Source organism: Schistocerca serialis, chromosome 3, assembly GCF_023864345.2.
Source record: "Schistocerca serialis cubense isolate TAMUIC-IGC-003099 chromosome 3, iqSchSeri2.2, whole genome shotgun sequence".
Lineage (NCBI taxonomy): Eukaryota > Metazoa > Arthropoda > Insecta > Orthoptera > Acrididae > Schistocerca > Schistocerca serialis.
The window spans coordinates 221,950,224-221,963,153 of record NC_064640.1 but is presented as its reverse complement, the minus strand read 5'-3'; the positions used below and the strand labels follow the sequence as shown (position 1 = coordinate 221,963,153).

At 40.7% G+C, this 12,930-nt stretch overlaps 1 protein-coding gene across 2 annotated transcripts in view; it reads right to left on the bottom strand.

Annotated features, from left to right (window-relative positions):
• The window catches only part of LOC126469957 (laminin subunit beta-1), a 358,919-nt gene extending 350,221 nt beyond the window's left edge, over positions 1–8,698 (bottom strand). For both annotated transcript variants that reach the window (XM_050097369.1, XM_050097370.1), the window contains exon 1: positions 8,608–8,698. The gene's annotated coding sequence lies outside the window, so the exon portion shown is untranslated. The remainder of the gene's footprint in view (positions 1–8,607) is intronic.
• Between the last annotated feature and the right edge of the window lie 4,232 nt (positions 8,699–12,930).

The window sequence follows — 12,930 nt, the reverse complement described above, 5'->3', positions numbered from 1 at the left end:
TCATTCAGAACACAGGTGTTGTACCCAGCTGTGGATTGTATCTTCAAAGATAAAAATACTCTTACCCACACAACTGAAAATCGATATTCATTTAACGAGCAAGGAGAGTAAATAACACATTCCTTGGCCTCCAAAATCAGTCACTACGGTTTGTATGGAAGAAATAAAGCGTCCACGTACTTCCAGGATCATATTTCAAGGCAATGAAAAGTTCTGTTGAGAGGTGCGCTATATAATCCCATTAGCTACAATTAAGATTTAATATAAATCGAGTTATAGCAGCATACATTGTGTTTATAATGGCAAAGGTGACCCTGCACCGTAATAGTTCAACATTATTTTGGTCATCCATGTAACAGTTACAGATACACTATTGGACTAAGTTATATAAATTCATTTTAAAGCAGCAGGCAAAATATCAACAAGGAGACAATTTGACAAGAGTTAAACGTAAATACCTGAAACCTGAATAACGCCATTTCAGCTTCATCTAACGTCAGGGCAAAACAATGAGTGAGGGGCCATAGGAAGCCATCGAACAAAAAGAAGGGTTCCTGTCCAAAAACTTCTGAACTTCCGAATAATATAACTTGCCTAGTACTATCGTGATCTATCAGGTAAATATAAAAGGTTTTCTAGTGGTGGGACAATACAATATTGTGTAGTAACGGGAAATAATACACACATCAAAAAAGTTTTGCATCACTTCGGTTCCGAGAGTTCCGGTAACTGTAAAGAAAATTGGAATAGAGATCAACATAAACATCATTTCCACCCTTTTTATCGCTCATGAAAACCACACATTGCATGTTGTCCCACCATACAGCGAGAACTACAGAGGTGGTGGCCCAGATTGATATACACACCGGTACCTCTAAAACCCAGTAGCACGTCCTCTTGCATTGATGCATGCCTGTATTCGTCGTGGCATACTATCCACAAATTCATCAAGGCACTGTTGGTCCATATTGTCCCACTCCTCAATGGAAATTCGGAGTAGATCCCTCAGAGTGGTTGGTGGGTCACGTCGACCATAAACAGCCCATTTCAATCTATACCAGGCATGTTCAATAGGGTTCATGTCTGGAGAAAATGCTGGCCACTCTAGTCCAGCGATGTCACTATCCTGAAGGAAGTCATTCACAAGATGTGCACGATGGGGGCGCGAATTGTCCATGAAGACGAATGCCTCGCCAATATGCTGCCGATATGGTTGCACTATCGGTCGGAGGATGGCATTCACGTATCATACAGCCGTTACGGCGCCTTCCATGACCACCAGCGGAGTACGTCGGGAACCTCCACCTTGCTGCACTCGCTAGACAGTGTGTCTAAGGCGTTCAGCCCGACCGGGTTGCCTCCAAACACGTCTCCGACGATTGTCTGGTTGAAGGCATATGCGACACTCATAAGTGAAGAGATCGTGATGCCAATCCTGAGCGGTCCATTCGGCATGTTGTTGGGTCCATATGTACCGCGCTGCAAGGTGTCGTGGTTGCAAAGATGGACTTCGACATGGACGTCGGGAGTGAAGTTGCGCATCATCCAGCCTATTACACACAGTTTGAGTCGTAACACTACGCCCTGTAGCTGCACTAAAAGCATTATTCAACATGGTGGCGTTGCTGTCAGGGTTCCTCCGAGCCATAATCCGTAGGTAGCGGTCATCCACTGCAGTAGTAGCCCTTGGGCGGCCTGAGCGAGGCCATGTCATAGACAGTTTCCGTCTCTCTGTATCTTCTCCATGTCCGGACAACATCGCTTTGGTTCACTCCGAGTTGCTTGGACACTTCCCTTGTTGAGAGCCCTTCCTGGCACAAGGTAACAATGCGGACGCGATCGACCCGCGGTACTGACCGTCTAGGCATGGTTTAACTACAGACAACACGAGCCATGTACCTCCTTCCTGGTAGAATGACTGGAACTGATCGATTTTCTGACCCCCCTCCGTCTACTAGGCGCCTCATATACGGTTGTTTACATCTTTGGGCGGATTTAGTGACATCTTTGATCAGTCAAAGGGACTGTGTCTGTGATACAATATCCACAGTCAACGTCTATCTTCAGGAGCTCTGGCAACGGGGGTGATGCAATTTATTTTTTTTAATGTGTGTATTTCTGTGGTACCAATGTACTGGTTACTAGCAATGTGTTGCTAGATGTTCTGGCTAGCATACAGACAAGACACAGAGGTAATAGGGATATGTAATCCTCTAGCATACACAGACTGATTGAACATATGGTTTTATATTAGAATGTGTGCCACGGTGCTGCTGGAGCCGAAGTTACCACGGTAATATTATAAATTATAAAATATTACGGGCACATCTATAAAATATAGATTGTGGTACCTGTATAGGTCCTTTGAATACACTCACATTGGAATCTTCCTAAATTAGTCGGAAATGGATCGGGGCGATACTGAAGCAAGCATCCCGACGTATACTGAAAGGGTTTAAGAAGGGTTTTCTGGTCCTATGTAAAATCGCTAAGCGGTTTTAAGGCTTCCGTCCAGTAACTCGTTGACCAGTCTGGTGTGGCAGTTGAAGACAGCAAAATAAAAGCCGAAGTTTTAAATTTCGTGTTCAAGAAATCGTTCACGGAGTTGAATCGTACAAACATACCGTCGGTTGACCATCGCACAGAGTCCCTTATGAACGACGCAGTAATACGTATCCCTGGCGTAGAGAAACAACTGAAAGAATTGAAAACTAGAAATTCGCCAGGTCCGGATGAAACCCCAGTTTAGTTTTACAAAGAGTACTCTACGGGCCTGGCCCCTTACTTAGCTTGCCTTCATAGCGAATCGCTCACCCAGCGCCAAGTCCCAAGCGACTGGAAAAAGGCGCAGGTCATTCCCGTATATCAGAAGGGTAAAAGAACCGACCCGCAAAATTACAGACCAATATCCTTAACATCGGTATGCTGTAGAATTCTAGAACGTATTCTGAGTTCGAATACAATCAATGTCCTAGAGACCGAAACGCTTATTCCCACGAATCAGTGCGGTTTTAGAAACCATCGCTCGTGTGAAACTCAACTTGCCCTTTCCTCACATCAAATGCCGAGAACTATGGGTGAAGGACAACAGGCAGATTCCATATTTCTAGAGTTCCGACAATCATCTGACATGGTATCCCACTGCAGACTTAACGAACGTAAGAGCATACGCAATAGGTTCCCAGACATGTGAGTGACCCGAAGACTTCTTAAGTAATAGAACCCAATGTTGTCCTCGAAGGTGAGTGTTCATTGGAGACAAGGGTACCGTCAGGAGTGCTATAAGTGTGGTTCATCAGTAAAGGTGACCGCATATAGGCCGCTAGTGCGACTTATTCTTGAGTGTTTAGGGTCCTCACCGGCTGGGATTAAAGGAAGACATCGAAGCAATTCAGAGGCGGACTTCTAGATTTATTAACGGTAGTTTAGAAATAATATTTCTGTGGTACCAACGGACTGGTTACTAGCTATGTGTTGCTAGATGTTCTTGACAGCAGACAGACAAGATACAGAGGTAATAGAGAAATGTAATCCCCAAGCATACATAAAGTGCTTGAACACATGGTTTTATATTAGAATGTGTATCACGGTGCTGCTAGAGCCGAAGTTACCACATGATCATGTACAATTTTCACGTGGATTTTTTTAATTTGATGTACACAGTATTTCGCCGTATGTTCCAGGCATCATTGTATGCTGCCTGTCCAATCGTAAATCCATCAAGTTGACCCTAAAGTTTTATCAGTTTAAGCTACCAAAATGTATTTACAGAAACTGACGATATCAGAAAGGAATTGTGACAAAATACTGTGCACAATAAATAAACATTCTGAGCTGTTAACGCGAACTGTAAAAACGCCAGGCTAATCTTACGCTTGATATCAGTGACAAGGACTATGTTCAGCTGTCACCGAGTCGTCATTTCTGTAGTGAAGTTAGTAACATGTGCGAGAAACATAAAAAGGAATGAAGGATTGAGTCTCACTGACATCACGATCGTAAGAGACGGAATATAAATTAGAAGAGCAAGCATGTAGAAGGAAAGAGGAATGAATTATTGATGGTACCACTCCAGTGTTACTTCCAGAACTAACTTAGGTGGTGTTTTACCTCATTCACCTGAAGGCGAATCAAAGAACTACTACACTATCTATCTCTATAATCAAAGAAGGTGTGCACACCATTTCGTCAACAGAAAGTAAGGCTCTAGATCGCATGTACGAAAAAAATGTGAAAAAATTCATGGATCGTTAAAACTTGTTCTAGACCGTGACTAAAATCTGAAACCCAACATCTCAGGGACAGTACTCGTCCATCTGAATCATCTGAGCAAACCTCCAACTTGATCCTGTCTCAGTTCTTTCATTCCATATTCATTTTTAACTTTCTACAGCACAGTCACAGCCGGACTAGGGGATATTGAAAAACACTGTTTTTTCCATCTTTGTCCGGGGATGAAGTCTTACAGAATTATCACAAGTTTTTAAAGTAAAGAAAGAGGCACTGGCAGGTCCAAACTGTCAGTCAGTTCGTGAGGAGTTTCTGGATAGCTCCGATGGGAAAGCTCTCCATCGAAGGTAGACGCCCAATCTTGAATCCCGATTCTCCACAGGATTTAAACCTGTCCTGATGAGACAGCTATATAACACACACAGTTCCTATTTTTCATAATGTTACTGAAATTGGCAACCTTGGCTCGCTACTGGCATTTGTCTTCTACACTTTCTCTTAACAGCTTCTTTCTGGCTGAGTTTCTGGGACGTTCCGTTTCGTCATACTCGTTTATTAACGTGACCAAAGCCAATCAATTGCGAATCCTTATCAGTACCTCTCTTCTCATAATAACGTTAGGTTGAATCTCTCATTCTCGAATTACAATATCGAGACTACAGAGCTTTAGGTCTCAGAAATAGTATCATATTACTAGCCTTCTTTGGCAACGAACACTACAATGTTCAACTGAAAACAGTTTGAAAGGCCATACCCGCGAATGGTGGGGTTCAGTTCTCGTGCGAACGTTAATCTCGCGTTACTTTCGGTGAGAAAATTCTTCGCTATCGTGATCACGCTTTGAACGAGAATATTCACAAGTCAACTGGAAGAAGTACGTGTATAAAAATAGTTCATCCGAAAAGAACTACTGTTACGAAACACAAATTGATTCTTGATAATTCATGCATTATTACTATAGGTGTTAGAAATCACGTTCCAGGACAGACCCATCGTTTTAGTTGGCTGGCTAGGATTTGCACAGTTTCTCTAATTGGATTGCCATTGTTGAACAAAATAAAAAGATATCATTTATGACTTAGCATGACTCTTTGCCATGGCCAAATACGTTTTATCATGATCAAAAGAGCCACACAGTCAACGAAAAACATCGAAATTTTTTTTGAACTACTGAAGGTCATTATAGAGAAGGAAATATCACGTATCAGTATAAGCAAGTGACCGAAATTAATACATGTTTCCACTTCTTTGCATCCCAAATGCGCTCATACCTTCGAAAACGCCTAGTAGATATGATGGATCGTATTTCTCCTGAAATAACTGCCTACGAGACGTTTCACAATCCATATAATAACTATAAAATAGTCCACACTTATCTCTACAGAGCAAAATTCTTAGCAGCGCTGGCTGGCTACTGACCTCCACCATTTACTTTCTTCTGATAGCCTCCTCCTGACACGGTTTCTGTGACGTTTCTTCTCTTCATATCTCTTAGAAAGCTCTGAGAGAACCAACGCCACCAACTTGTGAGCTCCTGTCAGTACATCCTTCCTCAAGAGTAGGCTTCAAAATCCTTAAATTTCTTCTTCGCTGAACTATCTAATGTCATTTATCAGGACCGGTTGGTTGCCCTTGTTTCCATTCCTGCACAATTTCTTCCAAACGACTGGTTCTTCAATTATTTTCAAATTTTTAAAATTAACTCACACGATTTTAAGCTCATTTATTTTCGTGATATTTGTCAGAATTCCACAAACACAGGCCATAAGCTCAAAACGCGTCCGTCAGTTTCATAAATGAGAAATATGGCGGTGGAAGGCAGTTACCGGCCGAAGCCCTCCACGGTTCGAGGAGAGGCGGTGATAGAGACTGGACAACAATTCGTAAGAACCGTGGCCAACAATTCGATCCAAGCAACAGTCCTGATTTTTACGGCCTATATATAGTTGCAGTGGGTCCTTACACACAGTTCCAAACCAACAAAGAATTAACTTGATAACCCACTGATAGATACAGTTATTTCGGGAACAATAAGTTTCAAAGACTTCCAGATATGTGGAAAAGTAATACCAGATTACTAGTTTGCGAATTTAAAGTGTAAATGAAAGAAGTGTTGTCATATGTAAGTTTCTGCTCTGATATATTAGATAACGAACTGTTTTGAGGAAATTACTCCAAATAAAATATATTTCCTCGTACTCAACATGGGGAACAGTATATTTAACTTTCAACGATAACCGTGAGAACATACCGGACCGTAAAGAAGAACCTACAGCAGTCTTCCGTTAGGCTGCGTCGTCCGCTCTCACGAATAATGAGATCATGCATCACATTATTTCAGAATAAGCAGCTCGACTGTGTGTTTTTTCAGTCAGCTTAAGAATGATGATGCTTTTCACGAGGAGCAGAGCCTTGGGGCTGCTTTTAATACTGTCCAGAAGTAGCTACAATGACACATCGTAAGGTGAACAAACAGATCTGTCCATAAATTTTAATTTGTTCTACGTGTACGAATGTTTTGATTAATGTCGATTCCCACATATCATACCAGATCAAGAAATTTACACAAATTGCAACACGAATACAATATAGTATGAATTCTGGTAACATGCTGTTTTTCGAGTAATATCTTCATACAACTGAGAGGAAATCAGTTTACATTTTTGTACATCAAAATGGAAATTGTGGGAAAGCAACAGTTGCTAAAGTTTCTTCTACGAGATTCTAATAACCGAATCTACGTTTGTACGTGATGCGAAACATGCGACAGCCGGGCGAAAAAGATATACTACTGCTAGAATACAGAAAGAAAGAACTTTCATTTTATGTAAGATATGCAAAGACTGAGGGGCATATGTAACAGGGAGTCGTTACGGGCACCGAAGGAGTACAGATGCGATAACGGAAGGTAAGAAATATTTAGACAATTTGTTGTAGTTAGCATACAAAAAGTACTAAAATTAGCTACATCTACTTTTCGATGACAAGCAGCGAACTGTACTTCCGTTTTAATAATGCTTTGTAGGTGTACGTCGTTCCATGGAATTAAACGACGCCCATTTCGCTTCAATTCTTGTCTAAGCTAAATAATGAAAGCATCTTCCCCAACTTTCTGCAGTAAATTAAATAAGTTAATCATTAGTCTGTCAGCATCTAGTTAGACAGGGCTAACCTGGAGTTAATTAATTGCACTTCCTTAAAAATGGAGGCTTATGGGTAGTGAACACCGATGCAGCTAGGGTTACTTCCATATACTCCAAGAGCCCGGCACACAGAAAAATTCTTCTCACGTTCCACTGCCTTTCCTAGCTAGGCCTGCCATCGGAAGAACAGAGTGCTTTACTTTCCATACCTTTTACGTATTGCTTTATTGTCGAGAATGAAATGTATCTGATGAGCTTTTGTTGTGTAAATCAGTACATAAATGAGGAAAAAATGGAGATATATTAAATTTAGAACACTGAACAAATAGTAATGCAAATTCACATTCCATTTGAACAATTATAATTACTAATTCTATTATAGCCAAAAGCCTATCATTGTTTCCCTCATTTAGTGAAACAAGAAACATCGGACTTACATATTTTCGAGATGTCTGCATTTCGGATCAACTGAGATTATAACGTACCGTTGAAAATGTCATAACCAATATCTTATCACAATGATAAAACAATTTTCATAAAGTAATACCGAAAATCAAATTACATTCGACAGAAAAATATGGAAGATTAATTGTATTTGTGTGGTTCTGAAACTCTCCTGACGGCAAAAACATTCTTTGTTGGTCACTCACATTATAACAAAACGCGTTATACAACTGTCTACTCAGAAATACAAAAATCCCGGGCGGTAGTGTACGTTAAACTCTTTCTTCGTATCTATATTGTTAGAAATTTCTATAAGAGTATGTTAAAACCATTTTTAAGATCTACAAAGCTGCGACGAAATCCTGCCACCTGTTGCCGAGAAATACAATACACCAGCGGTCATAATTAACAACAAAACAAGACAATAGTCGCTCAGAAAGCCTCTTTATGACAGCTCGGCGTCATAGCCTTTAATCACAATCTACCGCCAAGTTGCACTTTTTGTATTAACGGCTCAGAAAATGTACATTAAAGCGTATGTTTATGAAAACTAGACGCATATTATTTAGAGAAAAAGCTCACATAATATACATAATATCGAACGAATCTCGTGCAAAATAAACAAACACAATGAGTAATCCATCCACATTAACAATTAAGAACCAAAAAAGCTTTCGATGGACTAAACTACTTTTAAACGGTGTGCGAGATTAAGAAATGCGGTCAGATTATTTTCACGATGTGAAGAAGCATGTGCGTTCCTCAAAGAAATACAGTTTGGAGCACTTACCAAAGGAACGGCCGTGATGTGATCGCTGAGGAGGCGATCACAGCAATGAGCAGGCACGAGGCAGCACAGCCTCTGCTCGGCTGTTCCGCCCAGCGGAACTACCCCCCCACCTGCGCCTTGAGCTACCCGTTAGCAAAGCACCAGAAACACAGTTTAGGCTTATCTGATTATCTCCGTAATATCGACTACCGCAAAGTTTACTCTTACCAAACTTCGCGGGTTTGCGTGCAAACACCTGTAACTTCTGGTGTACGCTTAGTCGAGGTCGTTTCTCATTTGTCAGTTAACAGACGAAAGACTAACCGCGCGCTTCTCAAACGCCCGACAGACACGGCGAAACATAACTATGAGTAATACAACCATTATAGGTATTTTTCAGTAAACTTATTTCTTCCACACGAGTAAACGCAAGAATATTCTTCTCTTGCCATATAGTTATTTGTTCTAGATCATTTTCGTATTACAAATAACACACGTGGAAGTTAAGTTGTTACAGCTTAAATTTCACTAAACGTTTCGGAGAAATTGTAGTACAGCGCTGAAATGTTTTACAAAATGATAAAAAGTTAAGATATAGCTTTAAATAATTAAGAAAAGTATAAGAGCTTTAGCATTTATACTTTTCCGTTTCTCTCTCGTAATTCAATGGCTGGATGATCTTGAGCATAAACTGATTATTTTAGTTAAAGTGGATTCAATGTGTGGAAAGTTTCTATGTGCGTCTGGAGGAGAGAACAACAATTAATTCTCGCGCTTTTGAGTTCGCGCTACGCGCCGAAGTTACGTTCGAGTGATACGACGCCCACGCGCAGGAAGCGGAAGCTGATAGTGGCACAAGGGCTTCCCTTCGCTACATAAGCGCCTGTCTGTGAAGTTAAAATTACATCCGTACGGAAGAAGAACGCGTTCATAACGCCGCTTAAGAAAAGAACGCACGCCGAAGGATGTGGCGCAGTAGTTAAGATACTGGACTCGTGCGGAACATAAGCTGACTTCAGATACTGACCGGTCCACCTTGGGTTACGTTTCCTGTAATTCCTCTATACAAGATCATGCTGATGCCATGATGGTTCCTGTAACAAGGCCACAGAAGATACTTTAACCCCATTTTCTCAAATAACTTAATGCTACGTTTTTATGACCTCCATATCTATAGATGTAATACCTAAAACAGACAGAAAGAGTTGTGCTATGATCATTGTCTCTTACCATGGAAACAGCTTTCTGCTCTTACACAAACTCAATCCTTAACACTGGATGAGATCTAGCAGGTTATCTGAAGGAAGAGGCAACATACTTCTATTAATTTTTTCTCTTCCTATTGTTAGTAACAATCACTAAAAGTTCCTTGGGTTGATTGTTCATTTACTATCATCTTAGAACTTAAATATTTTACAGCACTTCGTAAACAAAGTAATAAAAGCTCATATACGACAGAACATATTAACAATCCGGTAATTCTGACATGTTGTTGTTGTTGTGGTCTTCAGTCCTGAGACTGGTTTGATGCAGCTCTCCATGCTACCCTATCCTGTGCAAGCTTCTTCATCTCCCAGTACTTACTGCAACCTACATCCTTCTGAATCTGCTTCGTGTATTTATCTCTTGGTCTCCCTCTACGATTTTTACCCTCCACGCTGCCCTCCAATGCTATATTTGTGATCCCTTGATGCCTCAGAACATGTCCTACCAACCGGTCCCTTCTTCTTGTCAAGTTGTGCCACAAACTCCTCTTCCCCCCAATTCTATTCAATACCTCCTCATTAGTTATGTGGTCTATCCATCTAACCTTCAGCATTCTTCTGTAGCACCACATTTCGAAAGCTTCTATTCTCTTCTTGTCCAAACTATTTATCGCCCATGTTTCACTTCCATACATGGCTACACTCCATACAAATACTTTCAGAAACGACTTCCTGGCACTTAAATCTATACTCGATGTTAACAAATTTTTCTTCTTCAGTAACGCTTTCCTTGCCATTGCCAGTCTACATTTTATATCTTCTCTACTTCGACCATCATCAGTTATTTTGGCCCACAAATAGCAAAACTCCTTTAACTACGTTAAGTGTCTCATTTCCTAATCTAATTCCCTCAGCATCACCCGACTTAATCCGACTACATTCCATTATCCTCGTTTTGCTTTTGTTCATGTTCATCTTATATCCTCCTTTCAAGACACTGTCCATCCCGTCCAACTGCTCTTCCAAGTCCTTTGCTGTCTCTGGCAGAATTACAATGTCATTGGCAAATCACAAAGTTTTTATTTGTTTTCCATGGATTTTAATTCCTACTCCGAATTTTTCTTTTGTTTCCTTTACTGCTTGCTTAATATACAGATTGAATAACATCGGGGGGAGGCTACAACCCTGTCCCAATCCCTTCCCAACCACTGCTTCCCTTTCATGCCCCTCGAATCTTATAACTGCCATCTGGTTTCTGTACAAATTGTAAATAGCGTTTCGCTCCCTGTATTTTACCCCTGCCACCTTTAGAATTTGAAAAAGAGTATTCCACTCAACATTGTCAAAAGCTTTCTCTAAGTCTACAAAAGCTAGAAACGTAGGTTTGCCTTTCCTTAATCTTTCTTCTAAGATAAGTCGTAAGGTCAGTATTGCCTCACGTGTTCGAATATTTCTACGGAATCCAAACTGATCTTCGCCGAGGTCGGCTTTTACCAGTTTTTCCATTTGTCTGTAAAGAATTCGTGTTAGTATTTTGCAACCGTGACTTATTAAACTGATAGTTCGGTAATTTTCACATCTGTCAACACCTGCTTTCTTTGGGATTGGAATTATTATATTCTTCTTGAAGTCTGAGGGTATTTCGCCTGTCTCATACATCTAGCTCACCAGATGGTTGAGTTTTGTCAGGACTGGCCCTCCCAAGGCCGTCAGTAGTTCTAATGGAATGTTGTCTACTCCCGGGGCCTTGTTTCGACTCAGGTCTTTCAGTGCTCTGTCAAACTCTTCACACAGTATCGTATCTCCCATTTCATCTTCATCTACATCCTCTTCCATTTCCATAATATTGTCCTCAAGTACATCGCCTTTGTATAGACCCTCTATATACTCCTTCCACCTCCCTGCAGTTCTGACATAGGTGTCTACATTTCTCTCAACCTATTGAAATATTTCGTTCTCTCACACCATTGTATCGTACATGTCTCCTAAACATCCAATTTTAAAAATAAACTGAAATATTCCCTTTTATTTTCTTGCCTTAAGAGTTGGAACATCAGTAATGGTTACACAGAATTAGTGCAGTTGCAAGAGGTCTAGCGAACAACGCAAGCTCCATCGCTAGTTTTTGACTTGTGACGTCATACGTTACTTAGATGGTATCTACGATGTTTTTGTTTGCATGTTTCAGTTGTAGATATGGTTTATGTGTTTTGTTTACAGTACATCTATTAGTTTTTGTGAACGGTGGTTTAGATCATGTTGTTTCTTAAGCCTAAGTAGCCCTATGGACATGGCGAGTGTATTCCAGGCCACGATACAGGCCTTCTGCTTCGACCAATGCCATCACTGTCGCAACCTTTTTTCTGGTTACAGATTAAACTCTAGCACTGCCTAAGGTCTAGGTTAGTTTGGAAGGTGACAGTTGGAGCTGATGAATGTGTTATGAAAACATTTTTTAATACACTGCGCAGTCGATATTTACATTAACGTCCCCAATGAAAACCCCTATTTTTCCCCCTATTGTACGATATTTTCAATTTCTTATGGTGACTGAAGGTGTTAATAATACGAACAACCCCGTTCAAAGCCTCCTAAACCCGTGGAGTTCTAGATAGCTCGCCAGGTTTTGTCTTGCTAATGTTTTCGTGTTGTTTGAGGTCCATAATCTCCACCGTTTCGATGACACCATCGGTCTAATGGCACAGTGTCACGTTTTTATTAATCCCGAGAAATCAAACTTCGGGGTGATCAAACTGCAAATTTCTAGTCTTAAGCGAATTTTTTAAGAGAGGCAGGTACATGTAATATGTAAAGGTTTTTTTAAAAAATTACCGCTACCAGTCACGAACTTTGTCAACTATTGTATTACTTAGTTAGTTTGCGACATGTTTCGAGGTAAACCTCATCTTCAGGCTAAATGGCAGTGCAAAAACAACTTTAAAATAAGGCCATACCTATGTTACATACTCTTTTCGGAAATGTTATGGTCGTCTTTTTTCTTCTGGTGTGGCAGTCTGGTAGTAATGCGCTGGGGTGCCTCAATTTCCGTGCCTCTCCTGGTCACTGTTCACAAAGAGTCACTAACATAGCAGTAACTTGGAAACACGATCACAAACTGTTCTGTAGTGCAGTGGACAAG